Raw genomic sequence first — 21,080 nt, forward strand, 5'->3', positions numbered from 1 at the left:
AAAAAAAAAAAAAAAAAAAAAAAAAAAAAAAAAAAAATGCAACAACAACTCATCATTTCACGAGATAGTGGTATTAAAACGGTGCTGGTCACTAATTAGGAGCATTTCAGCTAAGAAATGTTCAACCACCTCAACAACAACAACAACAGCAACTGCGATAAATAAATATAAAACTCGGAGGATATTGCTCAGCGATTCACTACCTACGGGGGGACCCTCCTGGCAATTTACTCACGAGGATAAAAGAATATGGCTAAAATTTGTCAAGGAAATAAAACAAAATGTTACTTGTTACTGCACCACAGCAATTTTTCGTCCGCGCTCGGTGACATTAGAATTGCCACAGGAGGCCGTATGCCTACGCCTACGAGGACGGACTCCTACGACTATAATGTCGGTCGGTTACAGTCTTGTGTGCCCGCAATAGTAGTCATGCTACACCTTCCACATTGGAGATTGCATGGGACCAAGTACTTGTTAATTAACTAAATGCCTTATTTTATAAAAAAGGCTGCAAAAATAAAAAAATTTTTTTTAAAGATAATTACGCAGAAAATTGTATTAAAATCCCTGACAAATTGGTGGGCACTGTGAAACATTCATAGTGCAAGGTTCGACTCCTCGTCAGAAGGAAAGAATATAAAAAGAATAATAAAGAATACAAAAAGATGTTTGAGAAAAATTACATATTTTAAATCTGTGGCGAATTGGTGGGTGCCATTGGCACAAGGTTCGACTCCTTGCCCGGATTCGCAAATATCAAAAAAAAAAAGAGGAAAAATGTTAATTGGCTAGTGTAATTACAGCCATGTTCATAAGTAAATTGGGTAACGTCAACGATCTCGGCATGATAAAGCAGCTGCAGCCAGTGGACTGGATACGCCCTATCTGGGTGCACGTTGTCGCTCACATGGGAACACGCCAACTATTTCTGGCCTCTGGCAGCTAAATTAGAAGTTGTTTAGGTTTTCGAGAATCGTGTGAAGGAAGCGTCCTAAGTAGGTTGCCTACAATCTGATTGTAGGACGACTAAACAGGGTTCCCGCGTCCCTTCCGTGACCTTAACCAATAAAATATAATAAAATATAAAAAAAAAACAAAAAAAAAAAAAAAACAAAACAGAAAACATTACAATAAAAAATAATAAAGAATTATACTGAAATAAACTAAAATAAGAAAGTAAACTTGGTACAACGGAAATGGTCATTACTACAAGAGCAGGCTTGTTAGTGGGATGAATCGTGCCCTAGTAGGCTCGTAGTGCCATCGAATTTGACAAATGGCTACACTACTTCCAAACGGGATTCTGGCGATCTCTCCGTAGCTGGTTCGAGAATAGTATGGCCCTCTGTCCTATACAAGAATTTAAAATGCCTCCTTCGCATAAGGAGAAGGAAGGAAAATTTTTTTTTCAAAAAATGCCTCCTTCGCATAATCCGTTGGAGAAGAAAGAAAAACAAAAAAAAACAAAGAAACAAAATTTTTGAAGAACGAAAAAATCGTTACCAACAAAACATAAAAGAGGAAAAAACCCAACATATTTACCTTTTTATTTTTTTCCTAATTTTTTGTTTATTTTTTATTTATGAAAACTTTTGTAATAACAATATAAAGTAAATTTAAACAAATTTTTCTTTTTTTTATTAAAAATATTAAAAAATTAAAAAAATGATAGAGAATCCTATAAGATAAAAACTCATTAATTCTCATTTATAGGAGGAAAGAACCAAAAGAATCCGAATGAAAAAATTCTGTAAGGAAGCAAAGTCGATCCGTGCCGTGCCGTGCCGATAAAACAGAAAAAAATAAAAAAGAAAAACAAGGTAACACTCAAATTTATTCATTCTTTTTTCTATTGTACTGTGCCTTAAGGTTTAGGGAAAGAATTAAAAAATGGAGGACCTAAAGAAGTTAATTACTGAATTAAATGGGGCGGTTAACGCTATCCTCGATCAACTAAAAAATTTCCATAATCGATTAGGAACTTATAGGAATCGGGCGTTGGACGTATTTATTCGTGGCCTGAATCCTGAACTTTCGAAGATGTTAATTATACAAAAGCCGCGATCGTTGCCAGAGGCATACTCAGCCTGCCTAGATATACAAATTTGACAATGAGGAATACCCTTATCCACGCTAACACCTTTAATAAGGTAGTTGTCCCAAGGAATCGCTGTATATTGCAGTAGATAGAAACAAAAAAAAAAATATATATTAAGAAAAATTGAAATGGATAAAATTTAGTTTATCTCATTTTCAAACTGTTTAAAGGAAATAAAGTTGCTTTTCTAAAGCGTTGCTTGGCAAACGATGAATGCTCTCAGCGACAAGGAATGCAAGTTCGTGCGCGTATTGGCACACGGCAGGTACACGGCAAGTGCCGCTCCAATTATAATACAAATGGGTCATTTTGTATGTTAAAAGCTGCATTTGATCTGGTGTTAAACGAATATTGCTGTATACAATATTATAGTTTGTTGGGGACACTGTTCCTTGTTGCACAGACTGAGATACCAAGAAAAAAAAAATACCAGTCTAACGGTTAGACGGGATAGAAGTGAAACCTTCCGTAAGACAAACTGAGAGAGAATGAGACGAAAGCAGCATTAGGAGCGGGATAATTATAGGTTCATTATAATATTGCTCTAAAGTTCATATTTTATTTTCTTCATTTTATTTTATTCATCCTCAATGTTTTCAATTTCAACAAATGATACGAGTGGCTTATGATAGATAAAATATGATACAAATGCTTTGGTTTCGATGTTGTCAAAAAAAATACCCAAACGGACCGAAGAAACAGACTTACAAATTTCTTCCATTTTCGTGTACTTGTATTCATATAAAAATTTATGTCTCTTCCCACCAAAGCTAAATGTATTTGTATATTTCTTCTTGTATTTATTCAAGGTCGAAATCCCGGCGGTACTGCAATACCGGGCCAACCCGTGACAGAGGTGGAGCAAGCTCCTAAAACACTCCGCCCATTTCCAAAAATCAGTTTAACATTTGTTGTCCTCCGATGGAGGATCTATCAGATGTTAAGCTGATAAGAACAGATATCACACTACCTAGTCAATAGATTTTAAATAATAAACCTAATAAACCTTTTGAGAATTACACGCTCACAAAATTTATTTATATCAACATATAATATAACGCTTCGTAACTAAATAACTTTTAGGCCAGCAACGACAGCATGGAGCGGTAGCCGAGCGACTAGCAATGTGAGCTTCCGATCCAAAATCCTTGGTTTGAATCACAAGAAAAATAAAATTTATTTTTATTTAGTTCGTCGCTACGTTTATATCAACATATAATATAACGCTTCGTAGCCAAGTTGGTCGCTTTTTTCGTTTCACTTTTCCTCAAATCACTCCCAACGATTCTAAAGAAGTTTTCACTTCAAAAAGTCATAACGTTCTGGACACGTAACTACATCATCGACTATTGTACCAGGAGGCGGATTTCGGCCTCGTGTAAAGAGTCGGGTATTAATACTTTTTGGTACCACAACATATGCAAACATAGGTGGTTTTTCAGAGCCCACACGCTTATACTCTTGCTCGAGTTCCTCAACCACGGAACCTGGAGGTGGATTCCTGCCATTAATGAAGTAACGAGTATTAATTCGCTTCGATACTAATTACTATAAACGCCAAGGGGCAAATCGTAGGTTTCTTCTCATAATCAGAATACATTTTGTTTAACCTTTCTATCAAAAATTTCACTTCGGTGCTGAAAACTTGATGCAATTGCCCATCACCGACTCCGTCACGATAGAAGAGGATTTTCTTTGGTAACACACCATGCTCTTGTTGATATGCTTTCAAAGCAATGCCCATACGCATTCCATTAGCTGCTCTTATACACATTTGTACGAAATTTTGAACTTCACGTAAATTCCGTGATGGCGTAATCACGTACCACCTCTTAATGTCAACGTGTTTGTACATTGAATTATTTCGAAATTCTCGCGTCCAATCTGCAAATTCATTGCAATCGTAACGTTTTTTATAATAATCAATATACGAAATCTCTCCATCCTTGGTTGGAAATTTCGACTTGGGCGACTGTTGGAAATCCACGTCATTTATCCGATATTATTATTATAATCGGTAAGGATTATTGTTCCAACGACTTCTCCTTTAAAAGCATCATGGTAGTCTGGTTTACCGACGCTATCTTGTAAAATTTTATATAACGTATCAGTGCGCATTACTTTATGAGCAATTTCAGCACATAAGAGAATGTCTTGCTCATGTTGTCGTATTGAAGTTTGATATTCAGGTCATAATTCGAGGTAAAAACTGTTTAGACAATGCTTTGCCTTCGAAATCAAAGAAACTACGCCCAACAAGTTCTAAATTCAGCCCTGCCATAGCACGACGTAAAATAAGATTTAGCACTTGTAGCTGCTGTGAATCAGCCACCTCCAATTGCCCAACGTGTTTAATTTTTGGATAGTTTCACCCTCACGATTTTTATGGGGGGAGGCGCAGTACAAAGAAAAGCAGCTCTCTTCCAATCCATAAAATTGGTGGATATTCTTTGAATATCGGGGTTCGACTCCACATAAGGAAGAGTGAATGAGTAAAAATATACAAAAAATATATACCTATATATATACAATATATAAAAATGGCACTTTAAAAGGCACATAAAAATTAAAAATACAGATATTTTTTTGGCACGTTGAAATAAAAAATAAATACAATAAGAATAACTCTCTCAACCCATAAAATTGGTGGATATTCTTTGAATATCGGGGTTCGACTCCTCATGGGAATGATGAAATTAATAGAGAGCTTTTCAGAAAAAGAATGGCACTTTAAAGAAAGAAAAAATTATAATAAAATTTTTTTTTATTATTTTAACTATTATTGATACACAAAATTTTAATTAATTAATTAATACACAAAATTATAAAGTAAAACTAAAATTTAAAAAAACAAAGTAGAACATATTAAAATTGCCTAGAAGTTTAAGACACTACAATAGTTTTAGAAGAAATTATTAAGAATATCTTTAAACTTTAAAATTCATTGCAAGATAGGTTAATGCTAATTTGAAAGTAAAATTAAAAATTTAAAAGAAAAATAGAACATATTAAAATTGCCTAGAAGTTTAAAGCACTGTAATAGTTTTAGAACAAATTATTATATTTAAAAAATATCTTTAAACTTGAAATTTCAATATGAATCCCCAATTGTTACGGTGGAGCACGGTAGCGGCTATGTCATCAGCGGTCATTTTAAATTAATCCACGCTATTGACCTAAAATACTTCGACACCGTATTGCAGAAGCTAAACAGCGTTGTGACGATCACAAATGACGTCGTCGATCGAAGAACCAGGGAAAGGTTCGAGCAGGATGTCCAAAACAAGATAGCTATCCTGAAGGAAGACGTGAACGAGCTGGTACGCGCGTGCCAAATGGCTAAGGCTGGCATCGTCATTAGCAATCTCTTAAGCAAGGAAGAAATTAACCAGCTTGTTGGCGAGATTGACATCCTTCCATACAGTAATGCCATTGAAGCCATCGAGTATAGCAAACCTTCGATCTACACCAACAACACGCTATTGCTGTACGTGTTATCTCTGCCTAAGGTCACGGAGGAAAGATTCAACCACCGTATCACACGAGCTAATGTCCAGAAAGGCCATCGGATAAAATTGGCGTACAAAACTATCCTTATAAGCAAACAGGAGACGTTTGGCATAAAGGGAGACTGTTTGCACTTATCCTCAGCAATGGTATGTGAAAAGAAATCCTTGGACCTGCTACCGGAGGCTGGTTGTGTGGCTCGTCTTCTCAAGGGCGGAGAAACAAGTTGTCCTTACCTGACAAGCAACGCATCTACCGTCGAAGTAATCAAAGATGATACTATTTTCCTGAACAATTTCGTTGGCAACATAAGTTCAGGTAAAACCACTACTAATCTTAACGGTTCCTATATTCTCCGGGTAGACAACGAGACGATAGTAATCAACAACAAAACATATTCAAGCATTACCACCTCAGGAGTTCAGGTGCTCCCACCAATCCTAACTAGCGCCACGAACCGCACAATGGCTATAAACCTCGATCTGGTACATGGAATGGCAATTGACAACTTGGAAATATTGAAGCACCTCAAGTCTGAGACGAATTGGTTTATATTATCCGAGGGATCAGGACTACTGTTATTTATGGTGATAATTTGGTTTATCTGGAGGAAGCTCACAGCAAGGATCCACTTACCCGAAATAAAAATCGAGAACCAACTTAGTCGAAAGATCGAAAAACGTCCTTCGTCACCTAATCTGCGGGACGCAGATATTTAAAGGGGGAGGAGTTAAGACGACTGCCTGACTGCCATGCGTATCAGATGGCACATGCGCTGCAGCGTTGGTATATAACCACCGCTGCACCATGTGAACCGCTATGTCAGCAAGTTAAGGCAGCTGCCTGATTGCGATTCGCTAGCAACGCGTATCAGATGACACATGCGCAGCAGCGTTGGTATATAACCGCCGCTGCACCGTGTGAACCGCTATGTCAACAATATGTTAGATTAAGAATTAGCTTAGCTTAAGCATAAGAATAAATTGTCAAGCACTCTTGGTTCTGGACGGAAGAAAAGCAAAACGCATTTTTCACTTGGAGAAAAATAGGAGTAAGTATTGGAAAGGGGCCAAGTGGTTGGCCCCCAACTTTAATTTTTTGGTGCTCCCTGAAGGGAGCATCTTAACTTATATATATATATATATATATGGTTGTTATTTTGGTGTCTCGTTCCCTGGTTTAGACGGTGTAATGTTTTCTCCGATGTGTCTTTTAATTTTTTTACTATGTCTTCTTTGCTGTGTGTTATTAGCTTAAAATGTACTATATCCTTTGGTTTTTTTCTGTGACGGCATGGGTTGTGTTGTTCAATTCCTTTATAGCTACAAATAGCTCCTATATATATATTCATATATTGGTGTCTGCACTTTGTTGATATTGTATTTTATACAGATTTGTTTTAACATTGGTGTATTCAAACAACTTTCGTTATCTGTCATGAGTCGTTTACAGTTCGGAAAATTGTTGATAAGAATTTCTTCTACTCTTTTGTCCATTTCTGTTTTTGAGTCTAATTGTCTGATAGTTATTTATTCTGAGAATTTATCTACTACTACTAAATATGTTTTGTGTTCATTAAAATAAATATCTAAATATATGTATTCCCCTGGTTGTGTTGGTACGTATGATTCTTTTAATGGTTCTCTTGTGGGATTCAGTTCGTATTTGCCGTAAAGACAAGCTGTGCACATTTTGTTGTATGCCTTACATTATTGTTTTATGTTCGGCCAATAGTATTGTTCTAATAGTTCTTTTACATTATTTTTGTATCCCTGTGTGCTCGCTCGTGCGTGTTTAACTAGTTCTAACTGTCCATATGGTTGTGTTAGTCTTCGAGTTTATTTGGTGTATATACGAATTTCATATCTGTGAACGAGGATGGTTCCATATGTAGAAGTCCACGCAAGTGGGGAAAGTTACTGATCACCATTCACCTGGGAGTGGCCAGGACGATTCTTTTGCATATGGTTTAAAATCTTCGTTAAAATATAAACGTTACTTTTAATTATGTTATTAAATTATTTATTAAAATATACGCATTTATGTAGATCAAATACAAATACATATGTACGTGCATATACAGGGTGGGCCAAATAAGACCTACTAATGTTAAGCACAAATAACTTTTTTATTTTTTGACATATTTATTTTTCTCTTTTTGTAGGTTATAATTGAATTGTTGGAAATTTATTATTCAACACAACTCGTTAAAATTATCGAGTTTTTCTATTCTTGTCAACGATCAATTGTTTTAACGCAGCGTAAATATTGGCATCATTTTAATCCCAGATCAGCTCCCACAGCCTACATGATTAGGAGTTTGGTCGGTCGTTTTGAGGAACTGGTTTCAGTGGCCGACCGTCCTGGACCAGGTGCCCATCGAAATATTCGCATTGGGGACAACATGGAAACTGTGCGGCAGAGTGTTGCAGATGATCCATCTGTCTCAACTTGCCGTCGTTTCAGCCAATTGGGCATTTCCAGAGCGACATTGCGTAGAATTTTAAAGTTGGATCTTAAGATGTACCCATACGAAATTCAAATTGTGCAAGCACTGCTACCGCAAGACCACCAACAACGACTACAATACGCTATTCGTTTTACACAATTAGCCACACAAATTGATTTTTTAAATAATGTTTTGATGTCGGATGAAGCGCAATTCCATTTAAATGGTTATGTCAACAAACAAAACTGTAGATTGAGGGGCTCTGAAATTCCACACACCACACCAACATCAGTTGCACCCATCTAAATGTACTGTTTGGTGCGGTGTTATGGCCACTAGAGTTATCGGCCCATATTTCTTCGAAAATGAGGATGAAACGTCGGAATCGATTTCAGGAGCTTCTTACAGAACATTGATTGAAATCTAATTGCGGCCAATGGCGAAGCAGTATCCTAATGTGTGGTTTCAACAAGATGGAGCAACTGCGTATACTGCTAGGCAAACTATGGACCTGCTGCGTGAAATTTTTGGCGAACGTCTGAATTCCAAAAATTCAGATTTCCCTTGGCCACCTCGTTCGCCGGATTTGACTGCGCCCGACTTCTTTCTATGGGGATATTTAAAAGACAAAATGTATCTTAATAAACCTTAATAAAAAGAGCCAATCTTTGTATCGAGAAAAATGGTGGACATTTGTCTGATATTATATTTCATACATAATTTCCATAAAGTATATTCAATGTGTAAAGACAATTAACCAAAATAAATAATTATTGCAAAAGTTATTTGTGTTTAACATTAGTAGGTCTTATTTGTGTATATTGCTTACTTCGCAATATAGAATTGTTCCGAATTTGGCAAATGGTGATATTTTTGCTGTGGGGAGTGCGTGCAGGTGCATATTTGTATATGTATGCCGACTTATGTACGTACATATGTATAGATTAGGGTTAGGGAAATATTGTCGCAGGGAATCGTGATGGTTTTTTGTATGTGCGTTTGTGTTTCAACATTCCCATAAGAATGATGATATTTCGCATGCACGTACATATGTATGTACATGCAGGCATATCTATTTATAAGGACCAAAATACGAAATGTGGAAAATGATGAGAACTTGGAATTAACAGACTGACAATTGATAAATGTGTTGGTTTATTGATGAGTGTAGAGAACATAGGATTCAATTATTAGACTTTTTCGACTTAGTGATTCTGCGAAAGCACTGCTCCTGTGCCGTTGAAAAAGTTCGATGGGCCAAGTAATGTTTTCGTATTAGATCGTGTTTAATCTGAATTTCAAAGCGTGTTGGTTCGAGTCCTTGGTAATAATATTACTTACTAAATGCATAGAGATACGCAAACGATCGTCGCGAGTAATAAAGGCGACCAGTGCTGGCTTTGCTCGTAAACACAAAGATTAAAGGCTCAATATAAACAGTGGACAAATATTAATTAATTTTGATAAAAATTGTTTTATTAGTGAGCAAGACTACGCTGAATCATTGATATTCGGGTTTGTTTATTTGGTTTATTATAGCTCTTATATTTTTGATGAAATTAAGTCTGAAATGAAGGTTAAAAATGTTTTTTCTAAAGCATTTCAACAATCCAAAATACGCCTGACAATAATATATTTTATTTGCGCCCGCGAAGAAGACACTGTACGACGCAGCCAAGCAAGTTCTTACGTATTTATCTTCTATAAGAGAACAAAAACGAATGGATTTTAAATTTTCATTAGTACGAAATTTCGAAGACGTCAACATGTTTGGTGGTTTTTCATGAAATCATTCCTTAACTCTCCCCTTCCCTAATTAAATCGTCCCGATTTATACCGAAATAATGTTTGTTCCTTGTTCTTGCCTAAGTAATTTTTACAGTTATTCACTCTAGTGTAAATATTGTTGCAAAGGGCAATTTCCTTATCGATGAAAATTTGTCCATGCTTAGTTCTAAGTGGTGTGAATTTAAATAGTTTACAATGATTATTTATGATAGGATTTTTGTAAATAGCAATGATCGGATTTTTAGTTCTTATTAAATATTTGTTCGTATGATGTAGTAATTTTTTGTCAGTTAGTTACGTAGAATAAAAATGTGAATTCGTCAAATAAATATACATCGTTGGTTCTAGTTAGAATACATTTCCTGTTAGTTATGGTTGTTATTTTATTTTTTAATAGCGGTCGCCCCTCGGCAGGCAATGGCAAACCTCCGAGTGTATTTCTGCCATGAAAAAGCTCCTCATAAAAATATCTGCCGTTCGGAGTCGGCTTAAAACTGTAGGTCCTCCATTTGTGGAACAACATCAAGACGCACACCACAAATAGGAGGAGGAGCTCGGCCAAACACCCAAAACGGGTGTACGCGCCAATTATATATATATATATATATATATATGGGGCATTCTTTCTGAACGTGAGACCCCCTGCCCCCAGAATAGATTTTGACGAAAAGAGGTCTATGAGGGCTTAAAATGTAGGTAACTATGTTTACTTTCGAAAGCAAAGTGGCACTTCTTGAAATTCAAAATGGCGGATCCAATATGGCGGATTCAATATGTCGCAATTTTGCAGTTCGTGCATCAGATTTATGGTATGAACTGATGATAAAAAATGTGATGATTAATCAGTGACCAATAAAAATAAATAATTAACTTGGAAATATGTAAAATTAAATCCAATGCAACAATTTTACTTAAAAATAAATAAAGAAAACACGAAATAGCATAAATCTGATGCACGAACTGCAAAATTGCGCCATATTGAATCCGCCATATTGGATCCGCCATTTTGAATTTCAAGAAGTGCCACTTTGCTTTCGAAAGTAAACATAATTACCTACATTTTAAGCCCTCATAGACCTCTTTTCGTCAAAATCTATTCTGGGGGCAGGGGGTCTCACGTTCAGTAAGAATGCCCCATATATATATATATATGGTTGTTATTTTGGTGTCTCGTTCCCTGGTTTAGACGGTGTAATGTTTTCTCCGATGTGTCTTTTAATTTTTTTACTATGTAAAACACACAGCAAGTGTTATTAGCTTAAAATGTACTGTAAAATGGTTTTTTTCTGTGACGGCATGGGTTATATTGTTCAATTCCTTTATAGCTACAAATAGCTATAATATATATATATTTATATATTGGTGTCTGCACTTTGTTGATATTGTATTTTATACAGATTTGTTTTAACATTGGTGTATTCAAACAACTTTCGTTATTTGTCATGAGTCGTTTACAGTTCGGAAAATTGTTGATAAGAATTTCTTCTACTCTTTTGTCCATTTCTGTTTTTGAGTCTAATTGTCTGATAGTTATGTATTCTGAGAATTTATCTACTACTACTAAATATGTTTTGTGTTCATTAACCGTCCGTTGTGTGAAAGTTTTATATTCTTTTGTTGTTTAAAATGGCCTGACCAGGCCACCTATGAGAACACGTGCTTTATTTATAGGCTGGTACGAAAATTATGTCTGTAATCAATTTAAGTGTAATACCGATTAATAAAAAAACAGATTGATTAGTGTTAAAAGAAATTTAATATATTTATCAAGGTTCATCCTTCTTACTGTTTTTTAAAAATTATTTGAAAAATTCAATTTATAAATAAATAAATAAAAATATAAAATTTTAAAAGTTGCTTATGAAGTTGACGTAGTTACTGCAGCTAGGCATATGCTGCAAGTGTAGGTTTTGGTTTCTAAACCGTGAGTTAAGCACATTGCATCTTTGCAAATGTGGCAAGTAAATCGGGTTTTTCTTTTAAGCTTATCCCGTTTGGTACATAGCTTGCACAATGGCCGGTACTGTGAGCTTACGGGCTTTGATGTAGTTTTTTGTGCTGGGGCCGTCGAAGTTGATGGTGGATCCTGTGAGAGATACATTATTTAAATGAATTATATATTTCAACTAGCGAAAACCCGCCCGTTCCGCTGGTCGTCTTTAAAAAAAATCTAGATTAATTAATTAAATTAAGCGGACAAATACTGTGTGTATTTTATAAAAATTATCGCTCATGAATAGTAATGAAAGAAGTTTTAAATAGTAGTAGCAATTAAAAAACGTTTGATGTATTGACTTACTTTATTGCTTTTTTTATTGTAATGCTCTTTGGTATACAGTATTCTTCGTTTTTCCATGCGTTGTAGAATAAATGAACAATACCGATGGCTTACCAACTCTTGAGCATGCAACATAAAGTTGGCCATGAGAAAAATATGGGTATTCTAAATCAATACCACAAATTGATAAAGTTCAAAGTATTAATAGTAATCGCGAGTGCAAGGCGAACAGGAAATTGAAGACGTTTGAATTCAAACGGCATATCCGATGGTATCATTGGTATTCGCGGTATTAAAACGTCTTCACCGGAGTATTTTCCATTGAAAACTGTTGCTTCAATGACGTTATTCATCAATCTCTTAACTGTTAATCGAGTGCCATTACATAGTCGTGGTTGATTTATGTATGTTTCTCAACATAATAATCGGTGCTCCTATTTTAAAGTTTAGCATGTGTGGCGGTAATCCAGGTAAATCAAAGGAATTCAAAAATTCAGTGGGATAATTTACAATATCATCTTGATTTGTAACAGTGTCAACGGATCGATATGTTTGTTCTGGACTTGGTATGTTAGCCAAAATAGCCGCATTCATTTCATTCACATCTTTATTTTTGCCAGCTATGATGGCTCGTTCACTAAGCCAATCATGATTTATGTAATTTTGAGGCAAATTTGGGAAAATACTTTGAATTAACTGTTCTTTCGTTTGACCTATTTGACAAAAGTTTGGTTGTAAAGTTATTAAGCCAGTTAAATTATCGACAGGAACTTTGCCATTTCCAATATCCAATAATTGCTGTGAAAATTCAGCGGCTGATGGATCATTTTGCATTAGAACACGTACATTTGTAGTTAGTTTGAGTGTTTGAACATGTCTCCACAAATATGATGATTTCAAACATGCAGCCAATTCATCTGCTACAGTTGCTCGAGGAATAACAGGCAGTGTTTGTCTAAAATCACCTGCCAGCAGCACGACCAAACATTTCATTTTTACTACGTAAATCTCGTAATGTCCTATCAAGCGCTTCCAGTGACTTTTTATGTGCCATCGTGCACTCATCCCATACAATTACGTGTGCGAAAAAGCGGAGAAGGAGAAGATAACTGTTCTATTCCCCTCCGCTTTAACCCAGCTATGTGTTCAGGTGCAAATGACTTTTTTGCGTGAAGTCTGATATAAAATAAGTTCTAATTACTCTTCTTAAATTTATATAAACTTTTCCAGGCGAAGTGAAAAAACTGACATAGGTGTATTTGCTTCAACCGTATATTTGTGAGTACACAGGTAATACGTAAATATATGAATGATATAGGTAATTTCTCATATTAGCATAACCTTTCTGCAAAAATTTAAGGAAACGATCACCAATCACGCCGGCAATGATACAATGAATTTTTCACTATAACTGACTTGAGATTAACGTTTATATAATAAGCGAATATTTAACATTTTAAAATTTTTTAGAATTTTTTTTTTAATTTTTAACAATAAGTGGTCTTCCTCTTTCTCTTCCTCTTCCTGTAGCTATTCCTTTTCCTCTTCCATCTCCAGCTCCATCTCCTTTCTTTATCCCGGAAACGGGCAGTAAAAATTACCTCACTTAAAAGCTTTCATCAACAGCTTCCATCTGATACCCATATTGTACAAACACATCCAAGGGTACATTGGTCCACCTTTTCGGCTACATCTCGAGACCCTGGTCACTCAGAGATCTAAAAAATACTCTGTATTAAAGTACTCATCAGTAGCTTTGATTTGATACCCACAATGTAAAAACACATCCTAGGGTTACCCGGGTCCTCGTTTTGGCCTTCGGCAGCGACACCTGGTGGCGAGTGGAATCAAGAAACATATTATACTAACCTTCTCCGTGGAAAAATACATATATATACCAAATTTCATAATAATCGGCCCAGACACACACGACCAAAATGTATTCAATTCTAATGAATGCTATGTGCGGTACAAAAAATACGTGCGGCAAATAGCAAAAACACACTCACTTAACCCACGCACCGCACATACACGCGTTATCGGATTTCAACCAAACTTCACAGAAACCTTTGCCAAAGCAGCACCAACAATGTGTGAAACTTTCATTCTTTTCCTTACACGCGTTGCTGAGATTACCCCGGACAAATGCACACTTTTTTTCGGCTTAATTTGTATATATATAGATACGAATTCGGATGTTTGTATAAATACTTACATAAAATACATTGAACTTTTGCATTGCTATTTTAATTCCTCGTCTACCATATACCTTGGGATTTGCTGCACGTGTTTGCATAAGGGGGATTGTCAGTTGTTCAGCCAATTCTAATATAAAATCCCTTCGTTGGTCTGACTTCTTGCTTGGTCGCAAATGCTTGTATATAATATAAGAAGCCAAGCCAGTAATGTCAAGCATATTAAAAAAATGGCCATTGGCCACCGGTTTGTTGCGCGTTTGCAACTGTAGCCAGAAAGCATTTTGTCCATTGTATCAACCCCAGACTTGTTTTCATTGTAGTCTAAGACAGCTGCAGGTTTATATTTGTTTGAAGTTTCTGTGGCTTGCGTGTGATGTTGTGTCGACAATACTAGCACATATTCGTCTACTTGGGCAACGTATGATAACATAGATACATTTTCATCCAGGAAAGCAAACAAAGTCTAATATAGAGGTCGAAACTTTTTATACGGCCTTGTCTTTTTGTTCAGCGGAAAGCATAGAGCAACAAATTTTCTATTTGGGCGCACTGTGCCTACGACAGCTAGTCCCTTCTGCATAAGAGACTTGGCCAATTCGAGTGAAAAAGTTATCGCAATACACCGTTCGGCCGGAATTACGATACCTCTCTACCAACTCCAGTACCACTCTTTCACCTTGGTTAATTTCTCGTTCTTCATTTGGTCGTTTTCCTGTGTAAATCTGTCCCTTGAGAGGGTAGTTTGTTGAAGAATCGCAGACCCACCAAATTTTTATTCCGTACTTTGTCGGCTTAGACGGAATATACTGCGTAAACCTAGTTCGCCCACGGTACGGAAATAGTTGCTCATCTACTGTTATTGCTGCATTTGGAGTATATGCTTCTTACAGATTGTGATTCATCATAGTCCAATTGTCGTCAATTGGTGCAGATTTACTGATCAGCATACGTTCAGAACGAGTATTAGCTCCAACAAAACGAACAAACCGAAGCAACATTTTGAATCGATCTAACGACATTGTTGCATTATAAATATCAAAATGCCGAGAATGCCATAGATCCTTTGCTTGCATATTATGACAGTGGAACACACCGGAAAACAATAGCAATCCAAACCAAGCATACATTTCCATTTCTTCTGTGGGCTTCCACTCTTTTGATGTACATGTTGGATTAGCCTCGTTCCAGGCCTTGATCATTTCTCTTGCTTTCCGATTCGTCTGACGAACAATTATATCGACTATTTCAGGTAACATTATGTCACGCAAAATAGACACTGGATTTGGCAGAAATCGATGAGTAGGTCCCACTGGTCTGGTGCTGGTACTGGCAAATCGGTTCCAATGGCGTGCTCTAGGTGCTGACGGTTCCTTTTTCCAAAACATATTGTCAATCTTGCACTCGTAACATTGCTCTTTTTTACCTAGTAATCGATTCACTCCACTGGCAAGATTTGAGACACTTGGCTCTGGTTCGATTACTTCATCCCATTCAACTTCATAAATTTCTTCGTTTTCAGGCAATTCTTCTTCAACCTCAAGCTCATTCTCAATATCAGACACCTCTCCGTCATCAACAGGAACATAATCCTCATCATTATCGTCGTCGGTGACAAACGGATCATCTTCCTCATCCTCCGCTGCAATAAATTTGCTCAACACTTCCTCGTGATGGCGCATTTGCTCACTTGATAGACGATTACTTCTTCTACCGATATCTAATAGAGCCCTATCTACTTCGTTTGAAAGTGACATTTCTGTTCCGGCACAAAACACTTTATGAATAATACATATCACTATTTAAATTGTTAATAAATACTAACTTTTCTCCACTCAAACAAAAATGATTGCAAAAAGCAAAATCAATCATACACAACAAAATGTGCATCTATAATAAATAGAACCAAATTCAATTCTTACGGCATATATCTGGCGCCTGTTCTCGTGTTTTTTTTTTACTAAAACTAGTAAAACTGTCGAAAATGCGGTGAGAGCGAGAGAGCGACTAAAGTTTCAACTTCTGAGTGAGAGAGAACCGTATTCACTCTTTCTTGAACTCTAATTAGTCAGAAAACCAAGTACGGTGCATGACTATACTAAAATTGCAGTGGTGGCCTGTGCAGGCCATTTACCGTAGCATATGAAGTTTTTGTGTAAAATGTATTTTTTTTATAATCACTTCGCTGGAAATGGTTATAAAATTTTCAGAAGATTCATCTAACAGACCTGTATGGTATATTTTCGCCGTTTTTTTGAAAACTTAACGAAACAAAAAGATATACCCCTCTAAAATTCGGAATGGCCTACGTAGGCCACATCACACAACGAACGGTTAAAATAAATATCTAAATGTATGTATTCCCCTGGTTGTGTTGGTACGTATGATTCTTTTAATGGTTCTCTTGTGGGATTCCGTTCGTATTTGCCGTAAAGACAAGCTGTGCACATTTTGTTGTATGCCTTACATTATTGTTTTATGTTCGGCCAATAGTATTGTTCTAATAGTTCTTTTACATTATTTTTGTATCCCCTGTGTGCTCGCTCGTGCGTGTTTAACTAGTTCTAACTGTCCATATGGTTGTGTTATGTCTTCGAGTTTATTTGGTGTATATACGAATTTCATATCTGTGAACGAGGATGGTTCCATATGTAGAAGTCCATGCAAGTGGGGAAAGTTACTGACCGCCATTCACCTGGGAGTGGCCAGGATGATTCTTTTGCATATGGTTTAAAATCTTCGTTAAAATATAAACGTTACTTTTAATTATGTTATTAAATTATTTATTAAAATATACGCATTTATGTAGATCAAATACAAATACATATGTACGTGCATATACAGGGTGGGCCAAATAAGACCTACTAATGTTAAGCACAAATAACTTTTTTATTTTTTGACATATTTATTTTTCTCTATTTGTAGGTTATAATTGAATTGTTGGAAATTTAATATGGAACCATACAGTTCAACACAACTCGTTAAAATTATCAAGTTTTTCCATTCTTGTCAACGATCAATTGTTTTAACGCAGCGTAAATATTGGCATCATTTTAATCCCAGATCAGCTCCCACAGCCTTCATGATTAGAAGTTTGGTCGGTCGTTTTGAGGAACTGGTTTCAGTGGCCGACCGTCCTGGACCAGGTGCCCATCGAAATATTCGCATTGGGGACAACATGGAAACTGTGCGGCAGAGTGTTGCAGATGATCCATCTGTCTCAACTTGCCGTCGTTTCAGCCAATTGGGCATTTCCAGAGCGACATTGCGTAGAATTTTAAAGTTGGATCTTAAGATGTACCCATACGAAATTCAAATTGTGCAAGCACTGCTACCGCAAGACCACCAACGACGACTACAATACGCTATTCGTTTTACACAATTAGCCACACAAATTGATTTTTTAAATAATATTTTGATGTCGGATGAAGCGCAATTCCATTTAAATGGTTATGTCAACAAACAAAACTGTAGATTGAGGGGCTCTGAAATTCCACACACCACACCAACATCAGTTGCACCCATCTAAATGTACTGTTTGGTGCGGTGTTATGGCCACTAGAGTTATCGGTCCATATTTCTTCGAAAATGAGGATGAAACTTCGGAATCGATTTCAGGAGCTTCTTACAGAACATTGATTGAAATCTAATTGCTGCCAATGGCGAAGCAATATCCTAATGTGTGGTTTCCACAAGATGGAGCAACTGCGTATACTGCTAGGCAAACTATGGACCTGCTGCGTGAAATTTTTGGCGAACGTCTGATTTCCAAAAATTCAGATTTCCCTTGGCCACCTCGTTCGCCGGATTTGACTGCGCCCGACTTCTTTCTATGGGGATATTTAAAAGACAAAATGTATCTTAATAAACCTTTATAAAAAGAGCCAATCTTTGTATCGAGAAAAATGGTGGACATTTGTCTGATGTTATATTTCATACATAATTTCCATAAAGTATATTCAAGTAAAAACAATTAACCAAAATAAATAATCATTGCAAAAGTTATTTGTGTTTAACATTAGTAGGTCTTATTTGTATATATTGCTCACTTCGCAATATAGAATTGTTCCGAATTTGGCAAATGGTGATATTTTTGCTGTGGGGAGTGCGCGCAGGTGCATATTTGTATATGTATGCCGACTTATGTACGTACATATGTATAGATTAGGGTTAGAGAAATATTGTCGCAGGGAATCGTGATGGTTTTTTGTATTATATGTGCGTTTGTTTTTCAACATTCCCATAAGAATGATGATATTTCGCATGCACGTACATATGTATATACATGCAGGCATATCTATTTATAAGGATCAAAATACGAAATGGAGAAAATTATGAGATTGGTGTAAATCTGAACCAGAAGAACTTGGAATTAACAGACTGACAATTGATAAATGTGTTGGTTTATTGATGAGTGTAGAGAACATAGGATTCAATTATTAGACTTTTTCGACCTAGTGCTTCTGCGAAAGCACTGCTCCTGTGCCGTTGAAAAACTTCGATGGGCCAAGTAATGTTTTCGTATTAGATCGTGTTTAATCCGAATTTCAAAGCGTGTTGGTTCGAGTCCTTGTTAATAATATCACTTACTAAATGCATAGAGATATGTAAATCATCGTCGCGAGTAATAAAGGCGACCAGTGCTGGATTTGCTCGTAAACACAAAGATTAAAGGCTCAATATAAACAGTGGACAAATATTAATTAATTTTGATAAAAATTGTTTTATTAGTGAGCTAGACTACGCTGAATCATTGATATTCGGGTTTGTTTATTTGGTTTATTATAGCTCCTATACTTTTGATGAAATTAAGTCTAAAATGAAGGTTAAAAATGTTTTTTCTAAAGCATTTCAACAATCCAAAATACGCCTGACAATAATATATTTTATTTGCGCCCGCGAAGAAGACACTGTACGACGCAGCCAAGCAAGTTCTTACGTATTTATCTTCTATAAGAGAACAAAAACGAATGGATTTTAAATTTTCATTAGTACGAAATTTCGAAGACGTCAACATGTTTGGTGGTTTTTCATGAAATCATTCCTTAACTCTCCCCTTCCCTAATTAAATCGTCCCGATTTATACCGAAATAATGTTTGTTCCTTGTTCTTGCCTAAGTAATTTTTACAGTTATTCACTCTAGTGTAAATATTGTTGCAAAGGGCAATTTCCTTATCGGTCAAAATTTTTACATGCTTAGTTCTAAGTGGTGTGAATTTAAATAGTTTACAATGATTATTTATGATAGGATATTTGTAAATAGCAATGACCGGATTTTTAATTCTTATTAAATATTTGTTCGTATGATGTAGTAATTTTTTGTCATTTAGTTACGTAGAATAAAAATGTGAATTCGTCAAATAAATATACATCGTCGGTTCTAGTTAGAATATATTTCCTGTTAGTTATGGTTGTTATTTTATTTTTTAATAGCGGTCGCCCCTCGGCAGGCAATGGCAAACCTCCGAGTGTAGTTCTGCCATGAAAAAGCTCCTCATAAAAATATCTGCCGTTCGGAGTCGGCTTAAAACTGCAGGTCCTCCATTTGTGAAACAACATCAAGACGCACACCACAAATAGGAGGAGGAGCTCGGCCAAACACCCAAAAAGGGTGTACGCGCCAATTATATATATATATATATATATATATGGTTGTTATTTTGGTGTCTCGTTCCCTGGTTTAGACGGTGTAATGTTTTCTCCGATGTGTCTTTTAATTTTTTTACTATGTCTTCTTTGCTGTGTGTTATTAGGTTAAAATGTACTATTATATTGTATATCCTTTGTTTTTTTTCTGTGACGGCATGGGTTGTGTTGTTCAATTCCTTTATAGCTACAAATAGCTCCTATATATGTATTTATATATTGGCGTCTGCACTTTGTAGATATTGTATTTTATACAGATTTGTTTTAACATTGGTGTACTCAAACAACTTTCGTTATCTGTCATGAGTCGTTTACAGTTCGGAAAATTGTTGATAAGAATTTCTTCTACTCTTTTGTCCATTTCTGTTTTTGAGTCTAATTGTCTGATAGTTATGTATTCTGAGAATTTATCTACTACTACTAAATATGTTTTGTGTTCATTAAAATAAATATCTAAATGTATGTATTCCCCTGGTTGTGTTGGTACGTATGATTCTTTTAATGGTTCTCTTGTGGGATTCCGTTCGTATTTGCCGTAAAGACAAGCTGTGCCTTACATTATTGTTTTATGTTCGGCCAATAGTATTGTTCTAATAGTTCTTTTACATTATTTTTGTATCCCCTGTGTGCTCGCTCGTGCGTGTTTAACTAGTTCTAACTGTCCATATGGTTGTGTTAGTCTTCGAGTTTATTTGGTGTATATACGAATTTCATATCTGTGAACGAGGATGGTTCCATATGTAGAAGTCCACGCAAGTGGGGAAAGTTACTGATCGCCATTCACCTGGGAGTGGTCAGGACGATTCTTTTGCATATGGTTTAAAATCTTCGTTAAAATATAAACGTTACTTTTAATTATGTTATTGAATTATTTATTAAAATATACGCATTTATGTAGATCAAATACAAATACATATGTACGTGCATATACAGGGTGGGCCAAATAAGACCTACTAATGTTAAGCACAAATAACTTTTTTATTTTTTGACATATTTATTTTTCTCTTTTTGTAGGTTATAATTGAATTGTTGGAAATTTATTATTCAACACAACTCGTTAAAATTATCAAGTTTTTCTATTCTTGTCAACGATCAATTGTTTTAACGCAGCGTAA

At 35.8% G+C, this 21,080-nt stretch overlaps 1 non-coding gene and 1 pseudogene across 1 annotated transcript; both read right to left on the minus strand.

The window, feature by feature from the left end:
* Positions 1–2,265: 2,265 nt before the first annotated feature.
* Positions 2,266–16,075, minus strand: LOC129250596 (protein aubergine-like; annotated as a pseudogene).
* On the minus strand, positions 2,902–3,094 carry LOC129251106 (U2 spliceosomal RNA). The gene has a single exon (XR_008582919.1). It is a non-coding gene; the product is annotated as a U2 spliceosomal RNA (small nuclear RNA).
* Positions 16,076–21,080: the final 5,005 nt, after the last annotated feature.

The sequence above is a fragment of the Anastrepha obliqua genome, chromosome 6, assembly GCF_027943255.1.
Source record: "Anastrepha obliqua isolate idAnaObli1 chromosome 6, idAnaObli1_1.0, whole genome shotgun sequence".
NCBI classification, from domain to species: domain Eukaryota; kingdom Metazoa; phylum Arthropoda; class Insecta; order Diptera; family Tephritidae; genus Anastrepha; species Anastrepha obliqua.